The sequence below is a fragment of the Eptesicus fuscus genome, chromosome 3 (assembly GCF_027574615.1).
Source record: "Eptesicus fuscus isolate TK198812 chromosome 3, DD_ASM_mEF_20220401, whole genome shotgun sequence".
In the NCBI taxonomy this organism is placed as follows: Eukaryota; Metazoa; Chordata; class Mammalia; order Chiroptera; family Vespertilionidae; genus Eptesicus; species Eptesicus fuscus.
In genome coordinates, this window is record NC_072475.1 from 103,915,869 (window position 1) to 103,936,107 (window position 20,239).

Consider the following 20,239-nt stretch of genomic DNA (forward strand, 5'->3'; position numbering starts at 1 on the left):
GCAGGCAGTCAGAGAGTCAGGCCTGGGTCCTGGGTGCCCACAGCAGCAGGAGTCAGGCCTGGGTCTATCACCAGTTAGAAGGCATCTCAGGGTGAGGACCATCACCTCAGCCAGAACTCAAGATGGTCACCTGGCCTGGCCTGGCCCCTACTCAGAGGCAGCCCTTTCCTCCATGTACACTGCAGAGGACAGACAGGGATGCCTAAGAGGCTGGGGCTATGGTGCCCCATCCCTACCCTACTCCCCTGGCCTCCTTCACTGTGGCCCCCACAGAAGGCTGTGTATGAGAGCCCTTCCCCGGCTACCTCTCACCTCTGTCTCCGCCAGCCCTCAGCACACAGGCATATCGGCTTTCAAACTTGCCCTACTCACTTCCTCTCACCCCCTTCCAGGGCCTCTGCTCTGGATGGGGTCTTTGGAATCCAGGGCTCTGGGGTTTTACAACAGAGCTGGGGTGGGAAAGGGTAAACAGCACCAAAGATGGCTGATATGGCCACCCACCTCTGCCTCAGCTTGACCAATTAGTTCAGCCTCAGAACGTGGCACTCAGAGGGGATCCCTACTTCCCCAGCAATGGCTCTAGGGCCTCGGCCCCAGTGCCAACCTCCTCTCCCCCTTAGCCCGCCCCACAGCTGGTGCTTGCTGCAGCTCCGTGTGCCTTACTTAACCACCCCTTCCTTCCCTGTTCCTACAAAGGAGGCTGCATCTTTGTATGTTATATTCATATAAACTTTGTAACATTTTGGGAAGAAAACAAAACGATGACCAAGAAAATGCTGCAGTCAACATCCAGAGTCCACCTCAGGAGAACAGAGAGAAGGGAGAATTCCATAAGGTGGCCAATGCCAAGATATTTCTGAGTGACTGCCTGGCGTGTGACCACAGAGGAAGGAGTCCAAGTTTCTCAGCAGAACACCAAGGACTTCTTCCGTGTTCTGAGCCTTTGCTTTGGTTTTCAGAATTCCCTGCTCCCCATCTGTTGGCTCCCTCCCTCTGAGGGGCGCTGTCATCGTCACATGGGTGCAACTGGAATATTGTATCTCGAGAGGATTGCCCCAATGTATGTATCCTTTTATCCGATGATGAAAAAATCCCAAAGAATAAGAATGGAGACAGACTACTGTCCTTTAGGCTTAAAAAAACCTTGGAAGTGCCTTGTGAAGAGCTGAGACTTGGTTTTGTCCACACTCCTTAGAGAGATTGGATGAGGAAATGGCCTGGTTTGGCCCTGACTTTACCCACTTATGTCACTCTTGAAGGTGTCTTTGCCACAATGTGAATAAGCTGCCACCTTTTGGAATAGGGGCTCATAGGAAAGTCTGCATTCCCAACTTTACTTGAAACAGATCTATGTTCTGCAGCTGTGGCCACTGTCCTGAGACTAGGTCTTGTCGCTGGGAATCAGGGAGCACTGGAGTGGAGGCTCCCTCCCCCCATGCCCTTTTACATTCAGGGATTGAGCTGAACTCACTTTGGGGGAGGCCTGGCAAGGGTGACAGGTATCACAGATAGAGAATGGAGAGGCAGACACCCTGCTCAGTCCCTTCCTGGGTGGGGTCAGGCAGATGAAGGATGGCCAGCCTGCCCCACAATTGGGTGAGATAGCGTTCTCTGTGTCCACCTCTCACCCCGTGGGCCTGGCCACTCCCCTTAGCTCTGGGCAGCCCTCTGCATTCCATGACAACATGCTCTGCCCTCACATGCTGCTCACCCTAAGTGAGAAGGAAGAGAGCAACTACACAGAAAGACAGGGCTCATGGCTGGTGAGTGCAGTGGCAGTGGCTGGAGCCTCTCCTGCCTCTGTGACAGCGCTAAGGAGCAGCGAGCCGATTGGTAAGGAGCAGCAAGCAGGCAGGCGGTAAGGAGCAAGGGGTCCCAGACTGTGAGAGGGGGCAGGCTGAGCTGAGGGACCCACCCCCCCGCAGTGCACAAATTTCGTGCACCGGGCCTCTAGTCCTATATAACAAAAGGCTAATATTCAAATAGACTGAACGGTGGAACAACTGGAACAACCAAACAACTAAACAACCAGTCATTATGATGTGCGCTGACCACCAGGGGGCGTGCACGAACATGGCAGGCATCAGCCGTGGTGGGATGGTGGAGCAGGTGAGCAGAGGTGCCAGACCAAGGCAGGGCACCAGTCACTGTCATCAGGGCGAGCCTCTGGTGGTTACTGAAAATTCTTTGTTCCTGAGTGCTGCAGTCCCACCCGGGAGCCTGCACCTTGATGCTATCAGCAATTGCAAGTGGCGGCTGCCAGCTCCAATCACCCCTCAGGGCTTCTCCACATCCCCCTCCTCCTGAGGGGTGATCAGGGCAGCAGCCGCTGCTCGCACCCACTGACAGCGCAGGCCCCGCTTTCACCCGCTGCTGGCGCTGGACCCAATCGCTTCGTGCCATCAATGGGTGTGAGTAGGGCTGGTGCCATCAGCATGTGGGAGTGGCAGCAATGGGAGCAGGGCTGCCAGCAGATGAAGGACCGGGGGCCGAAGCAGGAGGGACCGGGCAGGGGAGTGGATGATGGGCCGAGGCCTGCCCCTGTGCCCACCACAGCCTTGCAGCCCACAGTTCCTTTCAAAGTGCATGAATTCATGCACTGGGCCCCTAGTATTATATAAGAACTTTTCAAGCCCTGTTAAAAGATTTGAGCTTTTTCCTAAGAACAATCAGAACCAAAGAAAGGTTTAAAGCTAGAGGAGTGACAAGATCAGATTTTTGTCTTAAACAGTAATGAAATGATTGCAGGGAGAAAAATGGAATGGGGCAAGAAACACAGGTATGGTTTTTGTGGGCTTTTTTTGGTGTGTGTTTTTTTCAAATTATATGAGAAAGTTTATTTAGAAAATTATAGAGGCAGTAGAAGTGAGCCAGCTGGGCTGCATAGGCTCAGGAAACAAGTTACAGAAGTAAAAGAAGGGCCCTTGAAACTTAGGAGAGAGGAAGGCAAAGGCAACAAGCCTGGAGGGAAGCAGAGGGGGATGAGAAAGGCCCAGGGCTTGCTCCTCAGAAGGGAGAGAGTGCCAAGAGAGGTGATTTTTGCTTTGACACAAGATTTTCTCTGTTAACCACTTTACTTTGTCAACATAAGAAACATCCAAACCTGAAGAAAATTTTTGTAACAGTTTATTTGGGCCAAATGAATGACATGCTGGGGAGCAAGATCTCAAATGCTGCAGAGAATAGCAGTTTTTCAGCTTCTTTTATGCATTTGAAATTAAGAAAGTTTACATGGAGGTGGGAGGAAGCAAGGTGGGGACTGGATTACAAGATAGTTAAGAGTCTGTGTTCTAAAAAAATAAATTATGTGCTCTCTTGATGGTAGTTACAGCTTATTTCAAAAGTGTGTTAACCTAGATGCATAGAAACAATGAACAGGATTTACTTAAGGCAAAGATATAAGCCTTTTACTAAAGGAGTTATGTGCCTGGGGCATGACTACCCACCATGAGCTGCTCAGTTAGGAATTTATGATCAGACTAGAGGCCTGGTGCACAAAATTCATGCACGAGGGGGGGGTGTCCCTCTCCAATCTGGGACCCCTCGGGGGATGTCTAAACCAACAGTTGGACTTGCCCCTCACAATCCGGGACTGCTGGCTCCCAACTGCTCATCTGCCTGCCAGCCTAATCACCCCTAACCACTCCCCCGCCAGCCTGATTGATGCCTAATTGCTCCCCTGCCAGTCTGATCGCCCCCATCTGCCCTCCCCTGCAGGCCATCTTGTGGTGGCCATCTTTGACCACATGGGGGCGGCCATCTTGTGGGAAGGTGTGAGGGTCAATTTGCATATTACCTCTTTATTATATAGGATTACCTTGCCAGGTTAATTTCAATAGAACCTCAGTTTTTCATCCACAATTTGAACATCTAAGAATAGTTTAAATTATTCCAGAAAATATCAAAAGCAAAAATTCTGAACAATATAAACAGCTTTAACATAATCTCTTCTTAAAAGAATAATCATGATACCACTCCCTTCAGTTATCTCAGGATGTAATCCCAAGAGTGTTCAGAAAGGTTCCTGGTCACTTAGAAGAGCATAGACAGGGAAAAGTGGAGTGTGAAGTGTCTGGAGAGGACAAGAGACATGCAGGAGGGTGACAGGGGTGAGCTTGGCTCAGGAGGTCAGACAGCAGTTCAGAGGATGATAGAGGATGAAGTAGGTGGTTAGAAATAGAGAAAAAAGGAGAAGATAAAATGAAACTATTTTATAGATAAGAGAATTTTATAGATATCAGAATTTCACTGTTGTCTACAGCTGATCCAGAAAGTATTCTAAAGGCCACACATGTAGCATTGGGCCATTTAGAATAAAATTTGCCAAGGGAAAGTTTAGCTTCTTAGACTCAGCATGCAACCATTAAACACAGGAAATAAAACAGTGGACTGAAGCCAAATTTTACATGAGTCTCAAGTATAAACTATTTAATGAATCTGAAAAGACCTGTGCTTTTTACTGTAAAAATTCATAAAGATTATCCAATTCAATAAATTCTCCATATGTAGTTAATGATATCAAATGTTCTGTTATGGGAAAAACAGAAGAATAAGTCTTTTTCTTAACTGAAAACATAAAAAAATCCATAATAAAACCTTTTTTTAGCAGAAAAGATCACAATCAATATGCCTCTAAGCTGCTTCCAGTTTTGTTTCTGTTTTTAAGGGTTGCTAGTAAAATTCAACTGATAAAAGTAGGAAATTCTTGCCAAGGCTTTAATTTGATTTATAGCAATGCTCCTTGAATGATGACGTGTTGACATCCAAGATCCCTCAAGAAAGAAAACTGAGAGGACATTTGGTGGCCTTGAAAGAATGTTTCTGGACTATGGCTAATTGCTCCAAGGGGAACACATGTCAAAGCTTGGATTGAGCTCCCCTTAAAGGGTCTCTTTGAAACAGGAATTTTAGGGGAATATAAGCAGGCTTAGGGAATTTTTAGAATTGGGGTCCATGGAAAAAACACAGGGCTACAGACTGGGAGAAGATACATTTCCATAACACAAGGAAGCCAGGCCCAGTTACATTTCCACAAGACAAGGGAAACTGGGAGAAGGTACATTTCCATAACACAAGGGAGAGGCAACAGTTACATTTACATAAGACAAGGGAACTGGGAATAGCCAAAAGGTCTATATTTACAAAATAAAGAAGGAAGAAGAAAGCCCAGAAGGAATAGGGGGACAATGAAGGAGGAGGGCCCCAGGAGTTACTATAGTAACCAATTCAAAAGGGAATATTGACCAATCAGAGGGGCTATCAGGACACAGAAACTGCAGCCTTTATAAACCATGGAAACAGGAAGTCTTCGGTGGGACTCTTCCCCCCTCCCCACATGGGAGTCTGTACTTGTTCTTCAATAAATTTCCACCTTTGCTATACCATCTTTTGTCCATGGATTTATTCTTTGACTTCAGCGGACAAAGAATCCAGGATCCAGTCCAAAAAATTCTGTATCATATTGGTGCTTCAGCCAAGAAAATTTGTCATCTCTCTTCAAGCTGAACTGTGAGTGCACCCACGGATTCTGTCCCTTTTCTGTCTCTTGTATGATTTTGGAGGCTCCCTAAAAATAAATATTTTTGAACTAAATTAGATTAATTCAATATACTTGAAATTGCATAAGGAAACTCTGCCAAATAAAAAATTAATAACAGTATTCTATTTAAAATACATATACTTTGAAGGTTATAGAAATTTCAGTCTGCTTCAAAAAAGAACTTACACAAATTCAGAACCAAGTTCAAACAGGAAACTTTTAGAAATAGCACATATCCAGTCAGGGACATAGGGCAAGTGTGATAATTCTCTGCATTTGCCAGTGACACTCTGGTGTTTTACGTTTCATTTATTGGGATTTATAAACTGTTTTCAATGTTCAATATACTATCTGCAATAAACCATGTTGCCACATGTTACCCCTTATATACAAACTAGAGGCCTGGTGCATGAATTCATGCACCAGAGGGGTCCCTTGGCCTAGTCTGTGGGATCGGGCAATCCAGGACTCCCTCAGGGGATGTTGGAGAGCCGGTTTCAGCCTGATCCCGCAGGCCAGGCTGAGGAACCCCATTGGTGCACAATCAGGGCTGGGGAGGGATGCGGGAGGTGGGCCAGCTGGGGAGGGACCAAGGGAGGGCTCCAGAGCGTGTCCGGCCATCTCACTCAGTCCCGATTGGCTGGACCCCAGCAGCAAGGTAACCTACCAGTCAGAGCGTCTGTCCCCTGGTGGTCAATGCACATCATAGTGAGCAGTTGAGTGGCCTTAGTATATCATTAGCATATTACTCTTTGATTGGGTGAATGGCTAACCAGATGACTGAACACTTAGCATATTAGGCTTTTATTATATAGGATTGTTTGTTGTACTAGAAGGTTGTTGTCTCAGAATATTATAAAGTAAAGGTTTTATCGAATTGCATTTTAAACAAATCTATAACCATGCCACTTTTGAATTTTGTCATTTTGGACACCATTGCTTTACCTTGGTACATTTAAGTCTCTAGAAAAACCCATGGAAAGCACTCTGACTTACCCTAAATTGCAGGCTTCTAAGCAGGTCATATCTTTGAACTGAAAGGGGTTTGTAGAACTTCAGGGAATTATTAAAAGTACTAGAGGCCCAGTGCACAAAATTTGTGCATGGGAGGGGGGATCCCTCAGCCTGGCCTGCACCCCCTCCAACCCAGGACCCCTTGGGGGATGTCCTCCTTTGCCGGCCTGATCGCCCCTAACTGCTCTCCCCTGCTGGCCTGATCTCCCCTAACTGCTCTCCCCTGCCGTCCTGATTGCCCCTAACCTCTCTGCCTGCCTGCTTGATAGCTCCTTACGACCTCTTCCTCGGCTTCCACCACCGTGGTTTTGTCCAGAAGGACGTCCGGTCTATCTAGTCTAATTAGCATATTACCCTTTTATTAGTATAGATTTGTAGAAGGTGATCCCCCTTCCAGCATACCTGAGTGAAATATACAGATGAGCACTAGGTATTCAGGGGTAAATTTAACTTTAAAAAGGGAAAATAAAAATCTCTTCCCCCAATATTCACAATTAATAAAAACTAAGAGTTAAGCCAGTGAGCAGGGAGTTTAAAGTATTAAATAAGGCCAGAAATAGATTCCATCCTTTTTCCAAAAAATCAGAGGATAAATCCTTTATTGATGATGGCATACAAGGGGTAGGACTGGAGCTGTTTATACTTTCTTGGATACTGGCCGAACCAGGATTCCGGGTACTATGTAAACTCTCTTAAGTCCTCATCCTAGAGTAGACCCGCTGGGAATTCAGTTCAGCAGGTATTTCAACCCAACCAGTTCAGTGGGTACTTCAAATCATTACAGCCAGCTCAGGCCCTTTTTAATCACAGACAAGGGGCCCGAGAACAAGACATGGGTTATACATGCTTCTCTCATGAGGTAAAGGAGGAACACACAACCTTTGTGTGAGCTCGGGTCGTTGGGGTCCGGAGGTAAGTACGGTTAATCCACCCGGCAACCTGATCTGAGACCATGCGCAGTGAGGGCCACTAACTCCAGACTTACAAGTGAGGTCTTCACTCCATGTATACACTCTTGGCCAGGAGCGGAGGCACCTTGCTGGCAAAGGTACCCTTGGTTGGGAGGGGTCACGCCCTGCCCCACCAAGGGGATGTGCACAGTGGATGCAGGACATCCTTTGTGGGTACAAGGATGCTGGTCATTCTTGTACATTTTCTTTTCTTTCTTCTTCTTTCAGATGGGAAGCGTGTTCTCTACACTACATAAAGACAGTCCACTAGGATGTATGCTCAAAAATTGGGATAAGTTTGACCCCACAAACCTTAAAGAAAAAGTGCCTGATTTTTTTTTCCTGCACTCAGGTTTAGCCTCAATACCAACTAAAGAATAGTGAAAGCCAGCCCCCAGAGGGACGTTTAATTATAACATCATCTTACAGTTAGATTTTTTTTGTAGGAGAAATAGGAAATGGTTGGAAGTTCCATATGTCCAGATTTTCTTTACTCTAGGGGACAAGCCAGAGGCAGGCAGGAAACTGTAAACTTAGTCCCTCACTCGTGAATAACAACCCAAGGTCAGCCAAGGGAGAAGGCGGAGGCCATGCCCCGCCCAGGACTGAGCCAGCTTTAATTTGCCTCAAGATAAATGAAGGAGCGGGCCATACTTTAGCCTAGATTCCCTTCTCACCCCGGGACATGAGACACATTAAAAGTGATTTAGGAAAGTTCTCAGAAGACCCTGACAGATATATTGAGGTCTTCCAAAACCTCATTCAAGTATTTGATCTCTCATATAGAGAGACATTATGCTCATATTAAACCTGACCTTCTCAGCCACTGAAAACTTAAATACACTAGAAAAAGCAAGAGAATTTGGGAATGACCATTTTCTTATTTATGCTGGGGAATAGAGGACTCTGAGGAAAGAAACAGGGATCTCTTAACAGGACAAGAGGCAGTTCCCCCCCGTGGACCCTCAATGGAATCCTGAAACTGAGAGGTGGAAAATAAAGCACTGCCAGTTTTGTATTATAGAAGGCCTCAGACTTAGTAAAACAAAGCCTGTTGATTACTCTAATTAACAACCACTAATCAAGGGACATGAGAAAACCCCTCAGCCTTTTTGGAAGGCTCAGAGAGGCTTTGGTTAAGCACACCAATATTACCTCAGATTCAGAATTGGGGCAACTAATTTTAAAGAACAGATTTATCACTCAGGCTATCCCAGACATCAGGAGATTGCAAGAATGAGCTATTGGTCCTAAGAGTACTTGAAAGAATCTCCTGAAAATTACCACCTCTGTGTTCTATAATGGAGACCAGAAGGAAATGTGGAGAAACGAGAGAGACCAGGCTAAGGCTACAGAAAAAGAGATCCTAGTAGCTGCGCTTCGGGAAAGCAGGAGCCCCAGTCAGAGCCCAGAGGCGAACGGACAGTCCCGGTCACCTGCTACAACTGTAGACAGGTTGGACTTATGCGCCGGAGTCGCCCCAAGGGGCGTGGTGGACTACAGAAGCCCTGTTCTGCATGTCAAGGAAAACACTGGAAGTCAGACTGCCCCTGGAGACGGTGGTCCCTTGGGGCGGGGCCGGCAACCGGCTGGACCAACAAGACTGACGGGGCCTGGGATCTCCCAACCTGGCTCCTCAGAAAATTGCCACCTCTACCCAGGAACCCTGGGTAAGCCTGACAGTGGGGGGCAAGGAAATTAATTTCCTCCCCAGTGCTGAAGCCACCTTCTCATCCTCAGAGGCTGAAGCCATTACAGGCATGTCTGGGAAGCCAAGAAAGAGATATTTTTCTCAGCCTTTAGGGTGAAGCTGGGGTAAGTTGTTCCTTTCCCATGCCTTCCTGGTCTTGCAGAAAGCCTCATACCCATATCAGAAACAGTATCCTCTCAACCCTGAGGCTCTAGAAGGACTCAATATTCTATTAAGTCATCCATTTTAAAAGTCCAAGGTTTATTGAAACCTTGTCATAGTCTTTACAATACTCCCATCTTATGGGTACAAGAGCTTAACAGAGGGGGAGGACTAGTTCAGGACTTATAACTAGTAAATAAGACAGTGATTCCTATCCAGCCAATTGTCCCTAACCCTTACGCTTTATTTGTCCAGATTCTGGAGGACACAGAGTGGTTTATAGTACTAGATCTCAAGGATGCCTTTTTCTGTATACCCCTCCCTCCTAACTCACAGTCCCTATTTGCCATTAAAAAGATCCCAATAATTTAAGCATTCAGCTAACATGGACAGTACTACCCCAGGATTTTGGGGAATAGCCCTCATTTATTTGGGCAGGCCTTTAAACAGCCCAAAAGGCCCTTTTACAGGCACCAGCTTTAAGTCTCCCAACAGGTCAGCAGCATCAACTCCTAGATCCGTCTGTCTTGAGTAAGCCTTGAATGCCAATAAAGGAGAAGGACGAAGCTGCATTACCATCAGCTGAATCACCGGGTTCCTATTTGTGTGAGCCTCTAGCGCAGCAGTCGCCAACATTTAAGACCTCACGGACCACCAGTGTTCCGCGACCACTGATTGGCGACCACTGCTCTAGAGGACCTGAAATTTCTCTTTTAAAGAATCTTGAAGAGTCAATGAGTGTCAGATAAGTAACATACTCTGGTATTGCTAGATAAACAGTGTTTTCATTTTTAAATAATTCTTATTCCTTTTATAAGTGTCACCTGAACCCTGGGCTAGTACCTGGGTTCTAGCTGCCCTTGCTGGGACCCAGAAACACCATAAGATGCTCCTACTTATAGCTCCATTTTGTATCCCTAATGCAGCAAAATCTTCAGCCATATTGGCTCCCCAAATCCCCAACTACTAAGTATGTTATAAGCATCTAGAGCAGAAGTCGCCAACATTTTGAACCTCACGGACCACCAATCTTCAGCCATATTGGCTCCCCAAATCCCCAACTACTAAGTATGTTATAAGCAGTGTCAAGTAATCTCAATTAGATATATATCTCCCACATCTCTTTCAGAGTAAAATGTGCTAAATCTTAGTGTATAGGACAACTTATGCTACCACTATCACCAATCAGACCAGAAGCACTTCTCAAGCCTCTACAGAGTTTTATTCACAGAGAAACCCTGGATTGAGCAGGGCAAAGTCTGTGCCATGAATAACACTTCTTGCTGTAAGCAGCTTAGCTAAAAGGAAGGCCTCATAGCCTCTTGTCCCAGAAGTCCGGGCACCAATTAGAGATATAATGCCATCCCCATTAACTAGCTGCCCTTCACAGACCTTGGTTTATACTTTAAAAAAAAAATTTTTTTATTACTCATCTTAACCACTGCCTGTTTAACCTTTGGTATATTTCATATCCTTCCAATTAGAAGTCCTAAAGCTACAACTGGTCCTCCGCATGGAACCGATGAAATTGAAGCAGTAATAAAAAAAAACTTTAAGTAAAACAGAAGCCCTGGGCTAGGCTGCTTCACAGGGGAGTTTTACCAAATATTTAAAGAAGAACTAAAACCTACCCTCCTCAGACTATTCCAAAAAATTCAAGGGAAAGGAACACTTCTAAACTCTTTCTATGAAGCCAGCATTACCCTAATCCAAAAAGCAGATAAAGACACTACAAAGAAATAGAACTACAGGCCATATCCCTAATGAACATAGATACTAAAATCCTAATCAAAATGCCAGCAAATCAGATCCAGCATTCCATTAGAAAGATCATACACCATGACCAAGTGATATTTATTTCAGGGATGCAATGCTGCTATAATATCTGCAAATCTATAAATGTGATACATCACAATAAAAAAATTGAGAGATAAAAATCACATAATCATGTCAACTATACAGAAAGAAGCATTTGACAAAATACAAGACCCTTGATAAAAACTCTCAGCAAAGTGGAAACAGAGGGATCATACCTCAACATAGTACGAGTCTTATATGACAAACCTACAGCCAACAACATACTCAATGGGAAAAAGCTAAACCATTTCCCCTAAGAATAGGAACAAGACAGGGATGCCCACTTTCACCACTCTTGTTCGACATAGTACTAAAGACTCCATCAAAAAGCTACTGTAGTTAATAAATAAATTCGGCAATGTAGCAGGATACAAAATTAAGACCCAGAAATCTATGTTTTTTTAATACATAAAAAATGAACTCACAGAAAGAGAAACTAAAAACACAATCCTTTTTATCATGGCAAAAAAATAAAGATAACTAGGAATAAACTTAACTAAGGAGATAAAAGACCTGCACACAGAAAATTACAGGACATTCAAAAAAGATATAGAGGAAGACATAAACAAATGGAAGAACATACTGTGTTCATGGATTGGTAGAATCAACATCATTAAAATGCCCATACTACCCAAAGCAATCTATAGATTCAATGTAATCCCCATTAATATACCAATGGCATATTTCACAGACCTAGAACAAACTCTTCAAAAATTCTTCTGGAATAAAAAAAGACCCCGAATAGCCACAGCAATCCTGAGAAAGAAGAACAAAGTTGGAGGGATCACAATACCAGATATCAAGCTGTATTACAAATGATATTTGTAATACAGATATATATATTAACAGTCCTAAAACGGTCTGTTATCAAAACCGTTTGGTACTGGCTCTAGAACAGACATATAGACCAATGACACAGCACAGAGAACCTAGAAATTGACTCAAGCCATTATGCTCAATTGGAGTCAATACAGTCTCTTCAGTAAATGTTTTGGGAAAATTGGACAGACACTTGCAAAAAAAAAAGAAAAAGAAAGAAACTAAACCACCAACTTATACCATAGATAAGAATAAACTCAAAATGGATAAAGGACTTAAATGTAAGACAGGAAACCATAAAAATCTTAGAAGAATTCATAGACAGCAAAACATCAGACATATGTCATAGCAATATCTTTACCGATACAGCTCCTAGGGCAATGGAAACTAAGGAGAAAAATAAACAAATGGGACTACATCAAAATAAAAAGCTTCTGCACAGAAAAAGAAACCATCAACAAAACAACAAGAAAGCCCACTGCATGGGAGAACATATTTACCTTTGTTATATTAGATAAGGCTTTAATTTATAGGGAACTCATACAACGAAACAAAAAGAAGATAAACAATCCAATTAAAAAATGGACAAAGGACTTAAATAGACACTTTTTGAAAGTGAACATACAAATGGCCAAGAGACATATGAAAACACTAGAGGCCCCATGCCTAAAATTTGTGCAAGAGTAGGCCTTCCTTCCCCTGGTTGCCAGAACCTGTTTCCCTATGGCGCCCGACCTGGCTTAATCCAGAAGGACGTCCAGTCTAATTAGCATATTACACTTTTATTATTATAGATGCTCAAAGTCATTAATCATCTGAGAGATGCAAATCAAAATGACAATGAGGTACCATCTCACACCTGTCAGAAATGCTACCATCAACAAATCAACAAACGACAAGTGCTGGCGAGGATGTGGAGAAAAAGGAACCCTTGCGCACTACTGGTGGGAATGCAGACTGGTGCAGCCACTGTGTTAAACAGTACGGAGTTTCCTCAAAAAATTAAAAATGGAACTCCCATTTGACCCAGTGATCCCACATCTAGGAATATATCCCAATAAATCAGAAGCACCAATCATAAAGGATATATGCACCCCTATGTTCATAACATCACAATTTACAATAGCTAAGATTTGGAAATAGCCTAAGTGCCCATTAGCAGATGAGTGGATTAAAAACTGTGTTACATCTACACAAAGGAATACTCTGTTATTTATAAAAAAGAAATAACTCTTACCATTTGCAACAGTATGGATGAACATGGAGAGCATTATGCTCAGAGAAAGAAGACAGTCAGATAAAGATAAATATCACATGATCTCTCTCATTTGTGGAATCTAATGAACAACATAAACTGATGAACCAAAATAGATCCAGAGACATAGAAGCATTGAACAGACCATCAAACCTCAGAAGGAAGGCAAGGGAAAGTGGGAGGGGTTGGGGTAAGAGATCAACCAAAGGACTTGTATGCATGCATATGAACATAACCAATGGACTCAGACACTGGGGGGGGGGGGGGGGGTGAAAGCATTGCAGGAGGGTGGGAGTGCCCAGGGAGAGGTCAATGGGGCAGGGGGAGGAACGTATGTAATACTTTAAACAATAAAGAATTAAAAACAAAGAAGAAGAAATCATGGGCAGCTTTCTCCCAGACAAAAGTGTTCACAGAGATAATTGTTCCTATGCTGAATCCTGCCTCACCAAGAACTGACTGGCAGGCGCCATATTTACATTTCCATAAACCTGGCTCACACTGTTCACCCCCCACTGGTGATTCCCTGAGATCCTGCCACACCCAATTTGCAGCCCCACCTATGCTATTTGCAGTGGCTTTTCCATATGAATGGTCTGTCCTGGCTCAGGCATCTGACTTCCTATAATCTCTCAAAGAAATAGCAGCTGGATTCAGCATACCCATACCTTTCAATAAGTAGCCCCCGGACTGGCAATAGTAGCAGCCTGACTTGCTTCACAGTTTGTCCTCTCCTGGGCACCTACAAGCCCAACACAAGAAGCAGCCATCTGCAGATTGCTCTGTAGCTTGTGCTGGGTGGCTGTAAGCAGGGCACAGGTAGTAGCTGACTTGCACTCCCTGGAGGCCCCAGAGCCAGTGCACCTGACAGACAACTGCAGACCATGCCAAATTACAACTCTATACATCCATGAGCAACACACTCACGGGCAGACTGAGTGAGCACCAAAGCCCCTCTGAAACAAGTCCTGCTCCATAGGGATATCTCCTGCACAGAAGCTCAAAGCTGTAGTCAAAGCTGGTCCTCACAGCCAATTGGCCTGTAGGTCAATTCCTCCCAGTGATGCCAACAGCAACCAAGGCTCAACTACAATAAGACTCTGCACTCAGCCCACACAAGGGTGCACCTAGAGTGCCCAGCTCAGGAGACTGGGGAAACTGAGCCACTGGGTGCTATAGGACACCTACTACACAAGGCCACTCTACCAACTCCAGGAGACATGGCAACTCTACCTAATACATGAAACAAACATATGGAAGAAGCCAAAATGCAGAGACAAAGAAACATATTACAAATGAAAGAACAGAAGAAATCTCCAGAAAAGGAACTAAATGAAATGGAAGCAAGCAAACTATTAGACACAGAATTCAAAACAATGGTTATAAGGATGCTCAGGGATCTTAATGAGAGCTTCAAGGGACTTAGTGAGAATTTCAAGAATCTTAGTGAGAATTTCAAGAAAATTAGTGAGAACATCAAAGACATGAAAAAGAACCAGTCAGAAATAAAGCATACACAAACTAAAATAAAGAATAATTTATAGGGATTCAACAGTAGAGTAGAGGATTCTGAGAATCAAATCATTGCTTTGGAATATAAGGAAGCAAAAACACCCAATCAGAAGAGCAAAAAGAATCCAAAAATATGAAGATAGTGTAAGGAGCCTCGGGGACAACTTCTAGCTTACTAACATTAATATCATGCGGGTCCCAGAAGGAGAAGAGAAAGATCAAGATATGGAAAACCTATTTGAAAAAATAATGACAGAAAACTTCCCCTACCTGGTGAAAGAAATAGACATACAAGTCCAGGAAGCACAGAGAGTCCAAAATAAGAGGAACCCAAAGAGGCCCACACCAAGACACATCATAATTAAAATGTCAAGGCACAAGACAAAGAGAGAATCTTAAAAGCAGCAACAGAAATGCAGTTAGTTACCTACAATGGAGTGCCCATAGGACTGTCAGCTGATTTCTCAACAGATACTTTGCAGGCCATGTTAGAAATAAGCCAAGCCCCCAAAATCAGGTAGAACACAAAGCATACTCGAGAGCCAGGCAGCAAGGCAGATTCTTCACTTCTGCAGAAGGGTACATACCAACACAGCCTGACAGCACATACAGCGGGCAGTTTGCTCAGGCTTTTATTCCTAACACATATGACCTGTCTCTCACTCTTGATTGGAAGAGTTTCAGCTCACACTCTAGTGCAATTGCCTAATTTAAAGAAAGCGGTTGACCTTTGCCATTTCAAAATAGCAGCCTGCAGGGGAGCTGTAAGTCATGTGAGCCAAAATGGCAGCTGCCTAAACTCCCTTCTTTGACAGAAGAGATTACTTGTTTATTCTAACAGGCCAGAAGGAAGTAGCAAGAAATATTCAAAGTGATGAATAGCAAGGACCTACAACCAAGATTACTCTACGCAGCAAAGCTATCTAAACTAATAATAAGGTGATATGCTAATTAGGATGGACATCTTCCAGATGACCATCTGGATGTCCTTCTGGACAAAGCTGCAGTGGCTGACTGAGGCTCAGGCAAGCCGGGGATGGCGGCTGCCACTGTCCAGGACCAGCCAGAGGCTCAGGCAAGCTGCAGATGGTGGCTGCTGCTGCCCAGGGCTGGCCCAAGGCTCAGGCAATCTGTGCATGGCTGCGAGGCTCGAGGCTCAGTCAGCCATGGTGGGTGCAAATGGCAACAGCAGCGGGGTGATGGGCCAAGGCACCTCCAACAGAGGGAGGCCAGACTGAGGCTTAGTCTGGGGGTTGAGGCAGAGGCAGTTAGGGGCAATCAGGCTGGCAGGGGGGCAAGGTCGGGCTGATCAGGCCAGCAGGGGGCAAGGTAGGGGTGATCAGGCCAGCAGGGGGGCGAGTAGAGGCTATCAGGCCAGCAGGGGTCAAAGTAGGGGCGATATGGCCATCAGGGGGGCAAGGTAGGGGTGATCAGGCCGGCACAGGGGCAGTTAGGGGCAATCAGGCTGGCAGGCAGGCAGAGGCAGTTAGGGGCAATCAGGCAGGCAAGCAGTTAGGACCCAGTGGTCCCGGATTGCAAGACAGATGTCTGTCTGCCAGTTTAGGCCTGATCCCAGCAGTCAGACATCCCCTGAGGTGTCCCAGATTGGAGAGGGTACAGGCTGGGCTGAGGGCCACCCCATGCACAAATTTCATGCACCGGGCCTCTAGTTATTTAGAACTGAAGTTCAGATAAAGAGCTTCACAGACAAGAAAAAGTTAAAGGGGTTCATCACCACCAAATTAGTATTACATGAAATTTTAAGAAGAGGAAAATATATATATATGTACATATAGATATCAATATTATGAACAATAAAATGGCAATAAATACAGATCTATCAACAATTGAATCTAAAAATCAAAATAAACAAAAGCCAAAATGGGAAAGGAAAAGACTCATATCAACATCATTGTCATTGACAAATAGATTCCCACAAATCTATCACTACTGGCCATCTGATCTACAAATGTGGTGGGATCGACAAAAGAACCATCGAAAAATTTGAGAAGGAAGCTGCTGAGATGGGGAAGGGCTCCTTTAAGTATGTCTGGGTCTTGGATAAATGGAAAGCTGAACATGAGTGTGGTGTCACCACTGATATCTCCCTGAGGAAATTTGAGACCAGCAAATATTATATGACCATCATGGCTGCCCCAGGGCACAGAGACTTTGTCAAAAACATTGATTACAGGTATATCTCAGGCTGACTGTGCCATCCTGATTGTTGCTGTGGGTGTTGGTGAATTTGAGGCAGGTATCTCCAAGAATGGACAGAGCCATGAGCATGTCCGTCTGGCTTACCCTCTGAGTGTGAAACAACTGATTATTGGTGTTAATAAAATTGGTTCCACTGAGCCGTCCTACAGCCAGAAGGGATGCAAGAAAATTGTTAAAGAAGTCAGCACCTACCTTAAGAAAATTATCTAAACCCTAACACAGTGACATTTGTGCCCACTTCTGATTAGAAGGGCAACAACATGCCAGAGCCAAGTGCTAACGTGCCTTGCTTCAAGGGACAGAAAGTCCCCCGTAAAGATGGCAATGCCGGTGGAACCACACTACCTGAAATACTGGATTGCAACCTGCCACCAACTCGTCCAAGTGATAAGCCCTTGTGTTTGCCCCTCCAGGATGCCTCCGAAATTGGTGGTATGGGTACTGTCGCTGTAGGCAGAGTGGAGACTGGTATTCTCAAACCCGGCATGGTGGTGGCCATGCTCCAGCCAGTGTTACAATTGAAATAAAGTCTGTTGAAGGGCACCATGAGGTTTTGAGTGAAGCTTTTCCTGTGGACAGTGTGAGCTTCAATGTCAAGAACACGTCTGTCAGAGATGTTCATCGTGGCAATGTGGCTGGTGACTGCAAAAATGACCCACCAGTGGAAGCAGCTGGCTTCACAACTCAGGTGATTGTCCTGAACCATCCAGGCTAAATCAGTGCTGGCTAAACACGTGTGCTGGATTGTCACACAGCTCGTGTTGCTTGCAAATTTGTGGAGCCGAAGATTGATTGTCGTTCTGGGAAAAAGCTGGAAAATGGCCCTAAGCTTTTGAAATCCAGTGATGTTGCAATCATTGATATGGTTCCTGGCAGGCCCATGTGTGTTGAGAGCTTCTCTGACTGTCCTCCGGGCCGTTTTGCTATTCTTCCGCTCTCTGAGTTCATACATTACTTCCTCTGGGAAGTTTCCAGAGCAACCACGCCCCTTGCTACAGGCTGCCCTAGCTCTCTCTACATGTCCTTCATAGAACTTACTGAGGTTCAGATTACATATTTGATCAATGTGCCTCATATATAAGGCCCGAAAAGGCAGAACCCATGTCCATCGCCCTCACTGTCCATGACACATACATTGTGCCTAAGATGAATGCTGTGGTCTGAGGGAGGAGTGCCTCACGAAGTACCCTAGGGGTTATGAATAGAGAACATTTCTTTCTTAAATCCTCACCTGAAGATATGTTTTGGGGTTTATTTGTTTTTTATTATTGACTTTAGAGAGAGAGAGGGAGAGAGAGAGAAAGATTGATGTGAGAAGAAACGTAGATTGGTTGCCTCCCAATCTACGTATGTACCCCAAATGGGGATCAAACCCACAACCTTAGGTGTCCTGACTGGAATCAAACCCACAACCTTTTTGGTGTAGAGGATGATGCTCTAATCAACTGAACCACCTGGCCAGGGCTAGAAAGAATACTTTTAAGGTGTTCATGTGGGAGAGAATGTAGATACATGAGAAATGCATAGGCAATTTTAGTAAGGCCAAAGTGAATAAGGGCATGTGCACACAGACACACAGACCCCATATGTCATTAAGTTTTTTGCATAGTTTATTCTTTAGTCTATCAAAGGTGCAAATAAAACTTAAAAAATACATAGCCTCATCATATCCAATGCATCTAATAATAACTAAAAATTTATAAGAAGCATCTCACATAGGGGCTACCGGGTACCTAGTAAATGGGTATTTGATGACATGCCCACTCCCATAAAAACACTGTGTTGCCATTGATTCATGACACTTTTTAAAAATTTGTTAACAGCTAACTGTTACCCTTGGCTCAGCTAGCTAAAACAGACTGGCACTGAACAGAACCTGGAAGAAAGTCTAAACACTCAGTAAAACCCGTTGAACCATGCATGGATGTAATTGTAGGTTTGGGTTGCACATTCCGCTCTCTAGTTTGTGCTGATCATACCTCCTAAGTGGAAATAAAAACAGCAAAGGGAGTATTTTCTCAGTTGCATAATAAAACCTCACAGTTCCCATTAAGAAAAACAATCTCTGTGGCATTACTTTTATAGACTGTCTCTGTGGCATTACTTTCATAGCTCAGCCAGCAAGAATTAAACTCAATCTGGGCACATTTCTTGAGATTTTGAGTTCCAGTACAAGTTTCCAAATAATGTTATTAATGATGAGTCAGTTCAGAATGCACTGTGGTACAAACCACATAGAAATTTAACCATGAGAAAGAACTGAAACTAGAAAGCAGCCTAGAGGCAAAGTGTAGCTGACAGAGTTGAAGATAAATCTGCAGTGAAAGTATCTTCTGACCTGCCATACTAATGTCCTCAACCTATTCCTCACTCTTTTTTCCTGAAATAAAAACTAACCCTGAATTCATTTTTGTTGCTAATATTATTGTTTAGTCAAAGTTTATACAAATAGGCTTTCTTTCCTCTTAAAATATTTAAAAAATTAACTTCCTTCCAAAAAACAATTTAATAGTCTTTTTAAGTTACAGTTCTTAACTTTGAGTTGTCTTTTCCATTAATAATCTCCTTAATCTATTTTTTCTAGGATTAAATGGCTGAAACATTTCAAAATCATGTATTTTCCAATATTTTATATGTTTGCTATGTGTTTCTTCTAAAGTGGTGCCTGACTTTCTCTTGCTTTTAAAATATTTGTTGGGAATATGTCTTTGTCCTACTACAGCCAAAATTTGTTTCTTAAGTTTTTTTCTATTTCTACATATGTGCAAACAATTGTGAAATAGTCCAATAACCTAAAATTCTAAGCAACATAATAAACAAAAGAAAACCCCCCGACAATTCGCTGTGCATAAATGGTGGTAGCAGCCTCCAGCTCCCTCACAGAAAGCCATCATACAATTGGATCCTTTTATATTCCAAGTGTTACACTTTAGGTTAATCAATAAAATGTTGACAGTATTTAAACTTCTGAACAATTGATTGATGGACTCAAAGTAGTTAAGTGCTACTAATCTAAAATTCTAATTTCTCCAAGTATATTTCTGAGCAATATCTGTTAATATAAAACACATTTCTCTGTAATTCTTTTTACTTAAATATACACTACATATTGCTATACTCAAAACTTTAAATTAATGTTTGATTGTTTCATAATAGTTATGCTCTCAAAGCACTGTATTTTAGAATGCATAGACTATTCTTCTGTAAAGATAATAGTGTGT

At 43.7% G+C, this 20,239-nt stretch overlaps 1 pseudogene; it reads left to right on the top strand.

The window, feature by feature from the left end:
• The first annotated feature begins 16,679 nt into the window (after positions 1-16,679).
• LOC103302132 (elongation factor 1-alpha 1-like) lies at positions 16,680-17,733 on the top strand (annotated as a pseudogene).
• The last annotated feature ends 2,506 nt before the right edge of the window (positions 17,734-20,239 follow it).